The sequence below is a fragment of the Vigna umbellata genome, chromosome 4 (genome assembly GCF_029865625.1).
Source record: "Vigna umbellata cultivar VRB3 chromosome 4, Vumbellata_1.0, whole genome shotgun sequence".
Classification (NCBI taxonomy): domain Eukaryota; kingdom Viridiplantae; phylum Streptophyta; class Magnoliopsida; order Fabales; family Fabaceae; genus Vigna; species Vigna umbellata.
The window spans coordinates 49,789,257-49,807,448 of record NC_142168.1 but is presented as its reverse complement, the minus strand read 5'-3'; the positions used below and the strand labels follow the sequence as shown (position 1 = coordinate 49,807,448).

Sequence of the window (18,192 nt, the reverse complement as noted above, 5' to 3'; positions counted from 1 at the left end):
TCATACTTTGCATGTGTGTACTCTTCTTGAAATTGTCTCTCGATCGGTGAATGAGAGCCACATGCAACCGTGGTTTTGAGGGAGGAGAAGTCAACTTGTATTTTTTTGGGCCTTGACTATAAGGGCATTGTCGTATTGAACCATAAATTGGTTAAGTGTGGTACTAGAATTGATAAATCCATCAAAAAAAGCGTTCATTCCCTCACTTCTTTGAGTAGTGGACATACCCACCCAAAAATGATTTTTCAAGTAACAAGGTACCCATATTTTTCTCTCCTCATACAAACTACATAACCATTCATTGTCCTACAATCCATGTTTGGTGAGTAGTTATTCCCAACCATTCTCAAAGTTTGTTGAACAACTAGAGTCATACACAAGCGCTTTGAGATCGATTTTGATAGCCACATAATATAGCCTTGAAATTTTTCGGGCAACTTCTTCATAATGTGCCATAAACACCATCTGTGCTTTGTATTGGGAAAGAATTCTTCAATGGCATTTTCCATTGCCCTACATTGGTCGATTATAATACCATGAGGAGCCTTCTTACCCATGCATCTAAGCCAAGATTCGAACAACCATACAAATGAGGAAGTGTCCTCTGACGAGAGCAATCCACAACCAAGTAAAATGGAGTGTCGTACTTGTTTGTTAAGTACGTGGTGTCGAAAGACACGACATCACCAAATTCTTCACATGCGGCTCGACTTCTTGCATCCGCCCAAAATACGCTACAAATTATATTTCCTTCATCCAATTCAATGTCATAGAAGAACTCGTTATTTAAATATTTCATTGATGAAAAGTGTCGTAGGAGGGCTTGACCATCATCATCCTTACATAATGATCTTCTATGTTGACCAATGTAGTTTCACGCATCTCGCTTCACGAAGTCCATGTTTTCAAATCCATCTGCTTCACCGACGATGCTAAGGAAACTCTTATTACCCATGCATGCTTAATTTTCTATTGCCAGGAATTAGCTTAGAGGTATTAGGGCAAAGATCATGGTTGTGCTCTAGCACAACTGTCTTTATAAACCATTTATAATCCTTCCTTGCAATGGTTATCCCAGCTGGACATTGCTTAGTTTGACTAGGAAGTGTTTTCACCTCGAGTCTGATGGAAGACACATACTTCCCTTCCCTTGAGCAAACCAATTTCAAGTAATAGACATTGTTGTTGTCATCTTTTTTAGAAGTTCTTGTCTGTACAACAAATCCACATCTAATGGTGTAGTTTGTGTAAAAAAAATTTGCTTCGTCTATTGTCTGAAAACACATATGTAAGGTTGGCTCTAACTCCAAAAAACTGTCATTATGGTCACTAAGATTGGAATTACACTCAGCCAGTTCAGCCACATTACTTGTGTTGTTAGCCATCAGTAGAACCTATATCCAACCTGATCATAGTGGATTGAAAAAATAAACAGTGATGACTAATGTACTAAAAGTAATACTTTTTACTAATGATAAAGATTCTTTATGAGCTAATACGTCATACGAAAATGTGTATCAACATATAGCACAATGTGAACAAAAACTTTATTCCAAAAACCTTTAATACAAATCAATAATGAAAAACTATGTTCACTAATAATAGAAATCAACATATATCGTGGTCAATATTAAAATAATGAACAACATCAAATACATTCATTTAAATGACCAATGGAAATAATGAACAAGTACAGGTACCTACACAGTAGTCGTCAGTGCGCCCTTAAATGAAGCTTGACTGTTCCTCACCAACCTCCTCTGAAGGATTTACTTCGCTCTTAAATGAAGGTAATGTCGTCCTCACCAAACTGCACAACGGGATTGTTCAACGTGTGTTTAATGAAGAGAGATGTTGGAAGCCGGAAAGTTGACGTTGAAGTTTGAAGGATGAAGTTTGTTTGGACGAAAGAGCCTCACTACAAGGAAAACAAGCTACGTTCACCAAACAATGCATTGGATAAAGAAGAATGCATTAAATTTGCTGACAAAAAAGTTTTTCCTCTTTCATTCCCCACATTTGATGCAAGTCACTTTTCATTCCCCACATTTAATGCAACTTTATTCAAGCAAGATAAAAGATCTTCTCTTTCATGAGATTGTGATAAAAAGTAATTGGCACTAGAGCTGTCAAAACCGGTAACCCAACCCGACCCGACCCACCACAGGTTGACCATTTAGTGAGCTAACCCAATCCGGCTCATTTATTAGCGAGCCGAAAAAATTCGAACCCGACCCGACCCACCACGGGTTGTGGGTTAAACGAGTTGGCTCATTGGCTCACTTAATTCACTTTTTTTACACCCTCTTCTTCTAAGATTCTTATAACATGTTACTTTGATCGATCAAATTGAAACAATAATAATTGGACCAATTGATATAAAAGAAAATGAAACAAAAGAAATATATTGTTATATATATTCTAAGCTATCAAGCATAAAATTTTGCCAATTTAGTTTAATGAAACATACACAACCGTTTGACTAAGAAACTATATATAGCTGTTAACAAAAATATATAGCACAAGATAAAACTGTCATGCTTGTAGATAGGTCTAAAAATAAGATAAAACAAATGATATATTCTTGAATTATCCAATCTATAATATATCCATCTATTGAATTAGAGTCCTAAATGGATAAATTCACAGTATTATGCTCTCTTGAAGCGTCTTCTTCTTTATCTCCATTTATAATATTATCCAATCTATAATCTTAGGGTTTTATTGGCAGAGGGGAACTTTTGGAAAGACAACAACATGAAAGGCTCTATTGCTAAATAAAGGTTGTGCGTTTTGAATAATTAATTTAATTAATTTGATTCCAATAAAAAAAATAGGATTTGAATAATTAATTTAATTAATTTGATTTTGACGGCACTAACTGGCACGTTAATCAACCAAGTTATATTAGTTAAAATTAAAATCTAATTACTTGGTCCATAAGTCTTTATATAACGGACACACACCCATCGTTGTGTAATCAAGTTCTTCACTATATTTGTAAGTCATTTCAAATTTTTTGAATTGTTGTGAAGTAGTTTTATCTTCACATACATTGTTGTAGTGACGTTAACCTTAAATTCAAATTCTTGCAGATTATTAAAGGATAATTATGGATGCATGGGAAGGCCTTGCTTTTGATGATGACGTCCTTGAATCATTTTTTAAAAAATTTGATGCTTCATCATCGCCTATACCTGGTCCGACAGGTAATGTTCAAGCAGATTTCCTCAATAGGAAAACAACAGAAGAACCAAAATCGACTCAAGAATTTGCTCGTGACGTTGCTCAGGCAACACATGAATGAGATTTCAACTCAAATGCATGGAAATGGGCACAAATGTTCATTCAACACCATGGTAGGATATTTGTTACAATCATTAAAACGTAAATGTTAAGTGAGACAATATGATTTCTTCTTCACATGTCATTGACAGTTGCAAATCTCGTCACTGATGGAAAATTCGAGAACGTGAATCCCCTTAATGATGCAAAATCATTACAGATCCTACCATTTGTTGCTTGCATTGTCAAAGAGTGTAAGCCCAATGGTTTGAGAGACATGCAATTGACTATCAAGGTATCATTTGTTCCAAACTACAACATTTGTTGTTTATGTAAACTAATGGATGGTTACATGTGAGCAGGACCCAACAACAACAATGAAGGCTTCCTTGCACAGGAAAGTTCTTAAAGATCCTTAATTTGGACAAAATATCGGAGTTGGCTCCGTTTTTTTACTCAATCTTGTAACCCATCCATTGACTACTTAAATTAAATTAAGTTTTACTTACCTTTGATTGTAAATTTCATATTAATTATGTATGTTCATTTAGGTACATTCCTTTAGGGCACTTGGAAGAATGCACTACCTAAATATCATGCATCGCAACGTAGTCAAGGTTTTTCTAGCTGAAATATGTCCCCCCACAAACGACCTGGTAAAGGAAACCCCAAAACCTATTATTCGACTACCTCTCTGGGCAGAAAACAATGTGGATGTCATCCTCCGCAAATTCGTTCCTCCATCTCACGAACCATCATCATCCAAAGAACCACAGAAGAAATAGTTTTATTATGAAATTATTTGATAAGTATTTCGTAATGCAGGCGAAATTATGACTTCTACGGATGACTGTAATATTATTTTATGACCACCACTAAAACAATTTGTCAGATTACTGTAGTATTAATATCCTAGACTTTATGATGTTGTTAAGGATCACTTAATTTAATATTTAAAAATGTGATGTTATGTTACAATTGTAATGATCTTGTTCACCGTAATGCAAATTGAATTCAATGTTTGAGATTCTTTTTTGCCATACATTGTTTCTTTCCTCCATGATAGGTTGTCCAAAATCTAGTGAAAATCATTGGATATTTGTCAAAAAGTTAAAAATATTGACTGTAGTCACCCAGGTTAAGGAAGCTCGCTCCTGCAGTACAACAATTTGTACAAAACTCATTTTTCACTTGCGTAATTGTTTACAAGCCTCTTGTAAATGACTACCAGTGTGTTTTTGCCTACACGGGTTTCAGGACTTAACCTAAGTTGGTCATCTCACAAAACTTGTTTCTTTCCTCAATGATGGAGTGCTTACACATAACCTCCCACCCTCTTCTGACACTTGAAAATCAAAATCTACTAACAACCATTGGATATTTGTCAAAAAGTTAAAAATATTGACCATGGTGACCAAGTTACCACAACTGGCTCCTGCTTTACAACTTTCTGTACAAAACCTATTTTTTTCTTGCGTAATCGTTTACGAGCCTCTTATAATAGATTACCAATGTGTTTTTGCCTCCACAAGTTTCAGGACTTAACCTAAGTTGGTCATTTCACTAACATTGTTTCTTTCCTCCATCATGGTGGGCCCAAACATGACCTCTCACCCTATGCTGACCCTTGAACATCAAAATTCTACTAAAAACTATTGGATATTTGTCAAAAAGTTAAAAATATTGACTCTGGTCACCCATGTTACTGCAGTTGGCTCCTACAGTACAACAATCTGTAAAAAAACCCATTTTTAACTCGCGTAATAGTTCAGGAGTCTCTTGTAAACGATTATCACTGTGTTTTTGCCCGCATAGGATTCAAGACTTAACCTAAGTTGGTCATCTCACAAAACTTGTTTCTTTCCTCCATGATGGAGTGCCCATACATGACGTCCCACCTTGTACTGACACTTGAACATAAAAATCTACTAACAACCACTGGATATTTTTCAAAACGTTAAAACTATTGACCATGGTCACCTAGGTTACCACAACTGGTTTTTGCTTTACAACATCGTATACAAAACCCAATTTTTTCTCGCGTAATCGTTTACGAGCCTCTTGTAATGGATTACCAGTGTGTTTTTGCCTGCATAAGTTTTAGGACTTCACCTAAGTTGGTCATCTAACCAACATTGTTTCTTTCCTCCATCATGGAGTGCCCAAATATGACCTCCCACCCTCTACTAACCCTTGAACATCAAAATCTACTAAAACCTATTGGATATTTGTCAAAAAGTTAAAAGTATTGACCATGGTCACCCAGGTTAAAATAATTGGCACCTACAATACAACATTCTGTACAAAACACAGTTTTCTCACGCATAATCGTTTACGAGCCTCCTGTAAATGATTACCAATGTCTTTTTGCCTCCACAAGTTCCAAGACTTAACCTAAGTTGGTCATGTCACAAAACTTGTTTCTTTCCTCCGTGATGGAGTGCCCATACATGACCTCCCACCCTGTACTGATCATTGAACATCAAAATCTACTAAAAACTATAGGATATTTGTCAAAAAGTTAAAAGTATTGACCGTGGTCAGACTCAGGTTAAAACAGTTGGCTCATGCAATACAATTTTCTGTACAAAACCCAGTTTTTTTCTTTCATAATCGTTTATGAGCCTCTTGTAATTGATTACTAGTGTGTTTTTGCCTGCACAAGTTTCAGGACTTAATCTAAGTTCGTCATCTCACAAAACTTGTTTCTTTCCTCCATGATGGCGTGCCCACACATGACCTCCCACCCTGTACTGACCCTTGAACATCAAAATCTACAAAAAACCATTGGATATTTCTCAAAATGTTAATAGTATTAACCATGGTCACCCATGTTAAAACAGTTTGCTCCTACAGTACAACTTTCTATACAAAACCCAGTTTTTTCTGGCGTAATCATTTACGAGCCTCTTGTAATCGATTATCAGTGTGTTTTTGCCTGCACAAGTTTCAGGACTTAACCTAAGTTGGTCATCTCACAAAACTTGTTTCTTTCCTTTATGATGGAGTGCCCATACATGACCTCCCACCCTCTATTGACCCTTGAACATCAAAATATACTAAAAACTATTGGATATTTGTCAAAAAGTTAAAAGTATTGACCTTGGTCACCCAGGTTTAAACAGTTGGCTACTGTAGTACAACTTTCTATACAAAATGCCGTTTTTTCATGCGTAATTGTTTACGACCCATCTGTAAACGATTACCAGTGTGTTTTTGCTTGCACAACATTCAAGACTTCACCTAATTCGGTCATCTCACAAACATGACAATCACAATAACGAAGGGAATAACAATTCAATTAACATTAACAATAATTAATGGAAGCAAAGATGCATCTTTTATAACATTCAACAAAATTGAGTACATTACACTTATTTGTTCATCTACGTACAATGTTGTATGACTTTATATAACAAATCAATACAAAAATCACTCATTTCGGATTCTAGGCATTATAGTTCGAGTGTACGGAGTGGTAAGCGCTCTACTTTTGTAACGCTTTTATGATCCGACCCTCACAAGCTTTTGCATAGGAGGTTGGTTGGTGTACATACCAGCCGGGGAAACAAAGCCATTGTCCATGTCTGGTTCTACACAAGGCGCACTCTGTCTACCATCATCTTTATTTCTTGTTCTAGCCTTCTCTTCCGCCAACAGTCCCTCCAAAACAACAACCCTCCTTTGAAGTTCTTCAATTAGACATTCTTGCTCCTGTAAGGCACGCATAACACTTTCTTTGCGTATACTTTTTTTTTATGTTTTTTGGTGTTGGTTGGTCCTCCTTCTTATCCTCTCCAACTTTAGTAGTTGTTGTCTTCACAGAAGAAGAACAAGTTCCCTTTATTGAAGCACCAACATCATCATCAACCTGAAATTTAACAATATATATCATAGTATACAACCAATCATATTCTCATAATATCACTGAATATATCATAACATACAAAACAAAAACAGGAAACCACATACCATACTCGTCTTCATAACCGTTTTACGAAGTTGTCACCCACATTTCTATTCATCCAATGCAATATTCTAGGAAATTTCTCTATTCGACCTTCGGGAGGAATGAAATGCTCACAAAACCATACCTAAAAAATATGTAAATCTTAACATTTAGTCAAAAAGAAAATGGAAGCCACAACATCAAAAAAATTACATCTTAAATCAATAAATATCTAAATAAAAATTACCTGCAACATGTAAACGCAACCGTCAACGTAGACGTTCCTTATACCTTTACCTTTCTTCAAAGCTAAAGAAGCTTTGCATAAACTACGTAACAAATAACGATAAACTAGACTACCCCAACAATAATTAACGAGACCACTTAAATTGTCAACAATTCCAAACATTATTGGAAACACTTTTCCACTATGTTTTGGAAATAATACCTCACATATCCCTACCAATATGTACAAGCTACAAAAATGATTTTTTTTATGTTTTCTCATAAAAATTTTGTATATCAAATTCAAATCTTGTGTTCCTTTACCTATGTATTTGACACATGTACTACCTCTCATTTCGTCCTTCAAGTTAATATTTTCACCATCTGAACTCAACCTCAATCTAAAACAAAAATCCCTTTCATTCAATTGAACAACTTTATCTCCAAAAATAAACCCACCACTGGAATCAACCCCCTTAACCAATAACTCACTCAAAATATTCCTACCAAGTTTAACATTCGCACTCAAATCTAAAAACCACCAAAATGGCATCTTCGATATAAGTAACCTTGCTCCTCTGTCAATATTTCGTTCAAAGTGAAAATATACTTTGTTGAAAAAGAATGACGAACGCACAACTACCAATCAACGAAAACAAAATAAGAAAAGGGCAAATCACAAAAATGAAAACAACACTAATTTCAACACAACGACGAAAACCCAAATACAAATCGAAAACACAATCAACAAAATGGATCAACCCATTTACCTTACTCGAAGGACCATGGTCATCGAACATTGCCATTGCTCACAAAACTGACAACAACAAAAAAAGACCTTCAACAAATCTTCGACGACGAAAATGGAGGGAGAACGAAAACTGAAGAGAGAGAGAACGAAAACTGAAGAGAGAGAGGACGAGAGGAATATGAGAGAACAAAGAGAGATTAAACAGGGCAAGGGGTATTTTTGGAAGCAAATATTTTTGAATCGGAATCCCTTTTCCATGTCACAATTTAACATTACAATTTAATTATAAAAGCACCAATCATGTGCCACCACGTGGCATTATAAAAAAGTTGGCAATGGAGTGTTTTCAAAATAACGGGATCCATAATAAAATCATAGCAAGTCATGCTACAATAACAAATTAAATTAAAACATATTGGGTATGCCTGCTCCTTGTGATCCGGCCCATTATTTCTCCTTAGAGCGTTCAAGAAGTGATCTTGGACAATCAAGGCTTCATTAGTTGATTACCAATAAAAATTCTTTCAAGAAATTGTGTTAAAGTTGTTCTGATTTGATCTACACTAGAGGAGTGTGACTTTGAGATCAGATTCATCATAAACAATATGTGATTGTATATCTGTGTGGGATTGTAAGGGGTTAAGAGTTGTGATTGTTCTCGGTTGTGTAAGAGAGTGAGGTTATTCATCTCTTGTATTGTTATATTGATTTTAAGTGTGGAGAGGAGTGCATTGAGAGGGGTATCTTTGCATTCCTGTAAACTCAATCAATTATAGTGGAATCCCTTCAATTAAGATTGTTGAAGGAGGACTGGATGTAGGCTTGGGATTAGCCGAACTAGTATAGATTGTTTGTGTTGATCTTTCTCTATCCTTTCTCTCTTATTGTTGATTCATTACTTTTTTCTTATTGATTTCAAGAAAGCCAAAGAACTCATAAAGATCTTGAAAAGAACATTTTAAAAAGGGCTAAAAAAAATCCCCCCTTCTTGGCTTGAGATATAAGGCATTACTTTTCTTACACTAAGAAATGACCTTAAACTTCTGATTTCCTCTTCTAACCATTATATCAAAATCTCAACTGTCAAAACCCTAAAATTGAACCTAAAACCTTCTAAAACCACCCGATTGACTCATACATATTTTCTATCAGACTTTTTTATCAACTCAAGGTGCTAACCAGTCTCAAATAACATATAACCATACTTGAAATACCAGATTTCTCAATTCAAATACTATGCCCCAAACTTGCATATCAAAACCTTCATTTTTAACCACAAAAGTTGTCTTTATCAACTCATTACTCCTTAAACCTTTCAGTCATTTTCAAACATCAATACAACTCCATAACATATAGTTCGTGACAACAATAGCATCAAAATTTATATGACACCAGAAATCCATCATCAAATAGCCAATTACACTCATTCAAATGAACTAACATGAACATAATTATTGTAATCATAATTAAATCAACTTAACATACACACAACCACCAAACTTACACAACAAACATCATTTAAAATTAGACAACTAGCTTCCCTTACCTTAGACCGAAGCTACTGAGCTCTAAGAACGCACGCACGTTGCTTCAATCATAAGGAACTCTAGAAATACCTACGAAACAACGAATTGGAATCAGAATGAGTCCTTAGAACCTCATATTAACAAAGAACTAGAAGGAGAAATCATAAAACACATGTGACAAAAAAGATCCTTATACATGATCTCAAACAAAGAACGAAAGAGAAAAAGGAATCAAAACTTGCGTGTTCTAAAAGAAAATCTTATCGATAGAGAATGAAGATTACTCAACTATGATCTCCTAGGAACTTCCTATCGTGATGATCAAGGAGTTACATTTCTTAAAGAGAAGGAAAGAGAACTTGAAGGAAGAGTTTTAGAGAGATGGTTTGTGTTTTAATAATAAAACGAGTTTAAAAATACTATTTATATTATGAAATTATTTTAAAATAAAATACTCGATCTCATTATTTTAAAATATCTACCAATTCTAATACTCTTGTTCTAGGTTTTTACAATTATTATTATTATTATTATTATTATTATTATTACTATTATTATTATTAATTATTATTATTATTATAATACTTATTATTATTAATTATTATTATTACAATAATAATTATTATTATTATGGCTTAAATGTTTTTTTGTTCTCCAAGTTAAGTGGTTTTTTTAGTTTAGTACCCAATTTTAAAAGTGCATACATTGGGTTTCAAAGTTGTAAAAATTGTATGAATCAAGTTCTTTCTGTTAAATTGGCAGAAACAGAGTTAACTCTCAACTGAAGTGGAAAAGAAATATGCATTTTTTCTTCTCTCTTATTTGTTTTTCCTTTGCAATGCCCCAACTTTTTTTCTCTTTTTTTGTATCTTTAATGAAATACTTTTTTTTCTCTCTCTCCTTTTTTTAACCAATCTCATCCTCCACTTCCTCAAACTCTCTTATTTCCTGTCAATAATTAGCAAGTACATTCACAGTGGCTCATCTAACAACAAAACCTTCAATTCAAAAATACCAAATAAAACTAACATCACAAGCAGAAATGCAGACAAAAAATAAAGTTAAGAGACAAAAAAATAGTTTTATGTTGCCTCCGGTGAATTAGCCGAAGTCCTAGCAAGTGCAACCCTTTGTGCTTGACCCACAGAGAATTTATCCTCGGACTTATCCATGAGAGAAGCATCTAAGTCCATCATTGTCAGCAACTTGCGCCCCTCATCATCGGTTAGCTTTCTCCCTCTAAGTCGTGGTCCTTACGTCACATTGTCATCAACTGTGCCTATAGAATAGATACCCTCCAACATTATCAGAAGGTTCAACTTAAATCAACCACGAAAAACTAATCTTTCTTTCAACACATAAAGAACCAGTAAACTAGCAAATGAATATAGTGATTAATTTGGGAAGTTGAAAGGAAGAGAGGTTGTGACCTTGAAAGAGGGCGGGGAGTTGAAAGAGCATGCCAACTTTCCAGCGGAGGGAAAGAACGTCGAGATGGGAAATGTCTTGGTAGTCGAGGAAGACGGAGGCGAAGGGCAGTTCCCAGAGGCGGTTCAAGGCTCTTAAGAACGTTGACTTGCTGTTGTCATTGGGGTCTATGACCCCAACGATGACACCTTTGGGATGTCAAGGTTGATGCCTTTGAGGATTGAAACCCCACCATCGGAAACTCTGGTCAGATTTTTTATCTGGAATTTAGGTTTGGCATTTGCAGCCATTTCCAATAAGTGTTCCCTGCAATCATCTGTTAGAGTTTTGAGTCCAAAAGAGCCAAAAACAGCATCATTTGACTTTAAGAAGATTGAATCGTGCGAGGCTTACCTAGGAGAGAAGACATGTGAATGAGCTTCAAGGTTGAAGATTGAAGATGGAGGATTGAAGAAGAATACGAAAGATATAGAAAAGAGAGAAAAAGCTGAGGCATTACAGGAAAAGCAGAGGAGAGAGAAGAAAAAGTGCAGTAGCTAGGAGTTAACTCCCGTTTCTTTCCATTTAACGGAAGGGACTTGATTCATATAATTTTTACAATTTTGGGATCCTATACACTTTTTTAAAATCTGGTACTAAACTAAAAAAAATTAATTAACTCAGGGACCAAGTAAGTATTTAAGCCTATTATTATTTATGTTTCCTTGGTTGAAGATGGAATACATTCACACAGTTATAATGGAATGCATTCACACATTCATAAATGCAAGGTATTTGATGATAAATCATCTCAAATCCGCGTGAGGACCGGTGATTGGAAAAATAGTTTATCACGCAAATCTTTACTTTCAATCGCTCGCGAATCTTTCTAAACGAACATAAAATAAACTCGAAATCTGTCTTCACAAATTAACGTTGACAATAATATACTTGAAAACGAACAAAGCGAAAATGAACACCAATATGATCAACATAGTTGTCGAAACCTTCCTTCTAATAAGTTTTGTCTTTCAAAGAAACTGGTTTTGATTACCATCATTCCACCCCACCTTCATTTAAATTATCACGTACGTCACAAACTTACACCTCGTTCACTAATAACTATCTGAAAACTTAATTGTTAATGATTTAGATATCGTCAATTAAATTATTAAATTGAACAAAATTTATAAAATTTATGTCAGAACCATTAAAAACGCACCCAAAAACCCTCTAAACGGACGCCAGGTGTCAAGCGGAGGTGATCCGGAAATCAGATAGTGGAATGCAGGTGTCAGCAGATGAGCGGACGTTCGTTTTAAGCAAAACTGAGTTTTTGGAAAATTGTGTCACACTCTCTGCATGCATCTTCTTCTCCAAAACTCTGATATTTCTCATTTCTCCTCCTTCTCACTAAAAGCTCTCCCTTCTCTCTACGAAATCTTACCTTTTCCCTTCTCCGATCACCGCTCAGGCACCGTAGAAGCGTTTCCGGCGTCAAGAGCTTTAGATTGAACCGAACGGTTTCGAGTTCTGAACTGGTAAGTTCTTCTTGTCCTTAGCCGTTCGTTCTCTTGTACATGCAAACCAAGTTCTGGTTGCATGATGTCGTCTTGTCTGAGCCATTGCTGGTTTTTTGTTGTTTGGTTTAGTTTGAAGAATTTTTGAACGTGAGGGTAGAAGAAATTGTAGTCAGGCGAGCCTTAATTCTGCATTTAGGACGTTCGTTCACGCTCAGAGGTAAGGGAAGCTTATTTAATTTAATTTGGTATGTGTACTGTAGTGCATGAACGTTCGTGATGGATGATTGGAAATGACATGTGATTGTGCTATTTTCTGATATATGAAATATATGAAAAATTGATTATGATGTGAATTGTATAAAGTTATGAAACTATGTGTTAAGAAATGAGTTGAATATGAATGAATTCTGGATATGAAATTTCCCTATGATGGTGTACGTTCGTCACTGAACGGTCCTTGACCGTTCGGTAATACTAGTAACCTTGGTTAAAATTGGATTCTTTCATTTGGAAAGAATCCTAGTTGAGAACGAGCATCTTCGTGTGGTAATATTATGCTTGAGTGTTCGGCCAAGCGTAGTTGTATCTGAGTAGTCTGTGATAAACTTAAATTTGTAAATATACGTATTTGTATATTTTAGTTATTCTTAAACACTATTCCAATAGTATTTCATTATATTTATTAAGCTTTCTATTTATAAGTTTAGTAGTGCTCGGTCTCACACCAAGCGCTCGTAATGAGTAGTGCTCGGTCTTATACCAAGTGCTCGTATTCGTTTCTTGTATGATCTATCTTGATGAAAATAGCGTTCATCCAACTTCAATAGAATTTTCTCTACCGTGTTCGGTCATTGACTGGCATTCGGTTTCTAAATGTGAATCCTTCTAAGTATTTTCCTCTGAAGGTCTTAAAGTGTATACAATCATTTGGTTCCGGCTTAGAACCTTAGTATTTGGCATGATTCTTTCGGTGTTCGGTTAGAACTCTCAAGAGTCAGTTCATTTAATTGGCTCACTTTGTAAGTAACGTTCGTTCTAGTCGTTCCAGTGATATATGATTATGCTCGGTTTCTTTCTCAAACCAATAGTGACCTCTCGGTCTTATCCTATTCTAGAACTCGAGACTTCACTATCTCATTCCCTGCGTTCGTCCTAATTCTAAGTGAGGATTGAACGTTCGGTATTAAGTGTCTTTAACAATCTTTGAACAAAGAGGACATTAAGATGAGGGAGAATGAAAGATGAAGAGAATATGATATGAATGAAATGTATGGATTTTGAACGACCGTTCCGGGGAGGAACGACTCCTGAATGAATATTGAAATCTGTAAAGTATGAATGTGGTTATGCTAAGCTGGCAGTTCATCCTGATGTTCCGTGAGTACTCGTCCTCACGTAGAGGGGGTAAGTCATGTGTGGGAACGGCAGGAGGTCCTAGTCCTTAGGGTTACTTTGGACAGATAGGACTAACCTCGGGTGGCAGCTGTTGAGGGTATCCCAGTTACTACATCACCCGAGTGCACGAACGTCGTAGCTACATAGATTTCATACAGTCCAGACAGTCAGTCTAGTATTAGGCTTTGTATGAAACGTATGACGAAATCTATTTTGTGTGTGTTGATGGTATGAATTGTATGATTATATTTGAATTAAATTACATAAGCTTACCCTGTGTTCCTGTCTTGTCGTGTTTTGTACGTTCGTCTTGTCATTGCAATGATCATCCGTGTGGATGTGAGCAGAAGGAGACGAACTGTTGGAAGATGCGCTAGAAGAAGAGAACTTGGTCGAGGTAGAAGTGAAGACCGAAGAGTAGGACGTTCGGTCAGTAGTCTAGTTATTGTAAGGTGGTCGTTCGATCACTTTCCCTTTTTGTTATGTATGGTCGTTTGGTATTTTATTTTGTAAACCGTTCGGCCAGATTTGCTTATCCTATATAGCTTATGGTAATTCTTTTTGTAAGGTCGTTCGGCCGTAAGCGTACGTTCGGCTTTTAGTGTAAAGACTGATCTGAATTATTAATTAATGTGATTATTTTATTATATAGTTTTGGACTGTATTTTTGGAATGTTACAATTTAGAACCATTTTGGACACCCAAAAAAATCAATAACCACTTTAAATAAAACTTAAAAGAAAATAGATATTAAATCTTTACATTGTTAAGTTTTTAAGATTATGAAATTAAGGTATTGTACCTGCTGAGCTGAATCTTGGGATCCAAAGCCACCTTATCAGGATTACCCAACCTAAGGAATCAACTATAAATCCCCAAGATTATACATAAGTTATCTGTTATAATATAATGCTCTTAAATTATATTTATAATTTATAGCTAAAATATAAAAAGCATCTTCATTAGAAATTTATACAGTTTGTTGGTTTCGTTCAAAAGCATTATTTCTTAAAATGCATAACAAAAAGATGGTATGAGACTGAATCATGAAGTGTCAGATCGTGATACCTACACGTTGGGAATGGTTAAAATTTGCAGGCGTAAAATTTAATTGAGGTTCACCATTTCGATAACCACAATTCACAATAAATGCCAGAGGAAAAAATATATATTAAATATTATTGGAAGTGCAACACTGAGGAGACAACATATTTTTCTCCAGTTATTTGGAAATCACAAAAGTTTCTGAGCTCTTCAACTTCATTTGTTTGGATTGTTTATGATTTTAAATCATCAAGCGTGCACCAATAACATTGTGCTGGTGGCTTGGTGCTGAAGGTGGGACAACACCTTTTCTTAAGGACAAATAACCTAAATTTGTTGACATCTCAAAAGTTTCTTTTTTGGCTATATTTTTGCTCCTTGATCACAAAATTTGGTGTTTGCAAGGACACTCTCACTTTCTGCTAATAAACTGAGTAAGAATATGAAAAAAAGAGAGAAAGGGGTTTTGAGACCTAAGAAGGTATACATGACTTCTTGATGTTTGGCAAAGAGAAGTTCTTTGGCTCAAGAAACAATGAAGAGATTGATTATTGAACACATCCTTTATATAGAGAAGAAGACATTGCCTCTATTTCTTTTAAATATAAAAACTAATAATAATAATAATAATAATAATAATAATAATAATAATAATAATAATAATAATAATAATAATAATAATGGTTAATCATGTTTTCAGTTAACAAATTTAGATATAAAATTAAAATTTCTAATTGTCCCAAATTTTAATACAATTTGGTTTCTAAATTGAATAAATATGATTATTTTAATTCAACTACGTTAGATTTTGTCATCATGTTAAATTGTGTTTCATATTGTTTTCGTATTCTCATTTAGATTATTTACACATGTTTAAGTTCAAATGTCAATCTTGAACATTTGTTTAACATATAAAAAAAACTAATGTCAATGATTTAAAAAATTTACTTATTAAGTTTGGAGGCCAAAATATATCAAAATTTAAAATAAGGACATTTTGATTGTTTCGACCGATTTTATTGATTTTCAACCAGTATCGACTTAATTGAATTTCTCTAATTTTGACCAAAACTAACTCGACTAAGTTTTGGTCATGGTCATCTAAATCGAATTAGCCAATTTTCAGTCAAGGCATATTCGACCAAATTCGGACAACTTCTTATTAGGATTGAATATTGAGCGAGCTTCGTCTACGGACGATCAAGGCTGAGACTTATTCGACTGAGTTTTGACTGTGCGCGTTCCCATTAAATTTTACCAAATTTCAAAGGTTTACATAGCAATTTAGTTTATATTACAGTTCAGTTTATATTACAATTCAGTACAATGCAATTTGATAGAAACAAAAAATACTTCAGAACAAAAAATATTTTGGTTCAATTCATTTAAATGAACTAAATTTAAGTTCAGTTTAGATAAACGTTCATTACCGTTTTTAACAATAAAATTCAGCATAATTCATTTTGCCCATCCCTAAATAAAATGTGTAAAGTGATTACAATAAAACAAAACAATGTATTATCTCTTATATATACGAGTGAAAATACTACTTTTTTTTGCTATATTGTTGTATTTAATAAGTTACCGTATAATATTTATATTAGTTTTATTTTTATGTATTTATTTTAATATTATATTTAATATATATAGGTTATTATTTGAAAACAACGTTGAAAAAACAATATAGATTTACAAATATTATAATAAATATGTAAGAGAAAAATAAAGAAACCTAATTTGTATTATAAACAATCCATGTACACTTAGTTTTCAAGGAGTAGTAGGTTCTTTTCTATTATTTTTTTTCTTTATTTTTCTTATTTTTACATAATAAATATGGTAAATTGATTGTTTTTCTTCATCCCTTTTTACACAATATAGATTTCAACTTTTATTTTATGCTGATATCTAATTAAACTTTACAATAAATTTAACTCTTTAATTGCGATTGAGCCATTAAGATTTTCTTAACGTTTATAATAATAAAATATGGATTAATCTTTATTTAAATCATAGTTGGTGCACTACGAACGTATATCTCTTATGGATGTGATTCATGGTGGGATGTATGTTAGATGGATATCATAGTTAGTATTGATAGATGTCTTATTTTAGAATTTATTAGAATGTTATGGTTACTCAAAATTATCATTAGTTTCCATTGCACGCCTTTGTTTAGTTGTGGTTATGTCTCTTTTACACAAGCACTTCAGTACTTCTGTGACGTGAATAAAGGATATTGTAGGCGGTGATGATATTAACCAGTAGATTCAGTACAGTGAAAAGAGTTTCTTTTGGAAGTGATGTATATAAATATATAATATAGTGTAAATTATTAACTGTATTTTGTATTTTGAAGGATTTTAGTAATGTTATGTGTTTTGAAATACTTTATCCTGTGAAAGGAATGTAACTATAATATATTAGTATACTTGTGTAGATTTCTTCTGTCCATAGAACTAGGTTTGTTTAATACTTGAATTGTAAAATTCAAGATAGCAGAAGTATTCTATTTTCTTAGGTTCTTACGTCATATGCTTCTTCATTTGCTTCATCCCTATCATAATGGGCATTTTGAGTGTTCTGAGATGATGAAGTTACAAGTTTGAAAGTTTCATCCTTTAAACCAACATTGTAATACTCAAAAACCTTAGAGAGGAAAACAGAGTAAGGAAGCGGATACATGGCAACGCAAATGGATCTTAAATTTCTCCCTCTTGGTTGTAATGCAAAGTAAAAAAAAAAAAATTAAAAATGAAATTTGAATGTAACTATTAGAGATGAGTTGTCTAAAATGTCAGCAACACTCTCTACAACGAGATTCCCACCATGAGGAGTTGGATAAACTACTAGAGGAAGATATCAAGGAAAATATTACATAGCTACTTTAAATGAAGTGAGGAACGGCTCTCAATTACTTCCTCGTAAGCAAAATAAAGGGTAAAACAACCTTACATAAGGAAACATTAATTCACATTGGCATGAAATATCGCTTGTTTTCAAAAATGTCGTGTTTTTAATAGTCTTAAAACACAAACCGTAACCAGCTAAAATTGTGTTGTTCCGAGATTCACAAAACGACTGTTT

General features: G+C 34.1%; 1 pseudogene across 1 annotated transcript; it reads right to left on the bottom strand.

Annotated features, from left to right (window-relative positions):
* Positions 1-10,720: 10,720 nt before the first annotated feature.
* On the bottom strand, positions 10,721-17,790 carry LOC124820917 (ABC transporter I family member 17-like; annotated as a pseudogene). Its single transcript, XR_015785924.1, has 4 exons — positions 17,635-17,790; positions 12,198-12,213; positions 11,167-11,552; positions 10,721-11,015 (listed from the first exon to the last, which is right to left on the bottom strand). The product of XR_015785924.1 is annotated as an ABC transporter I family member 17-like (transcript).
* Between the last annotated feature and the right edge of the window lie 402 nt (positions 17,791-18,192).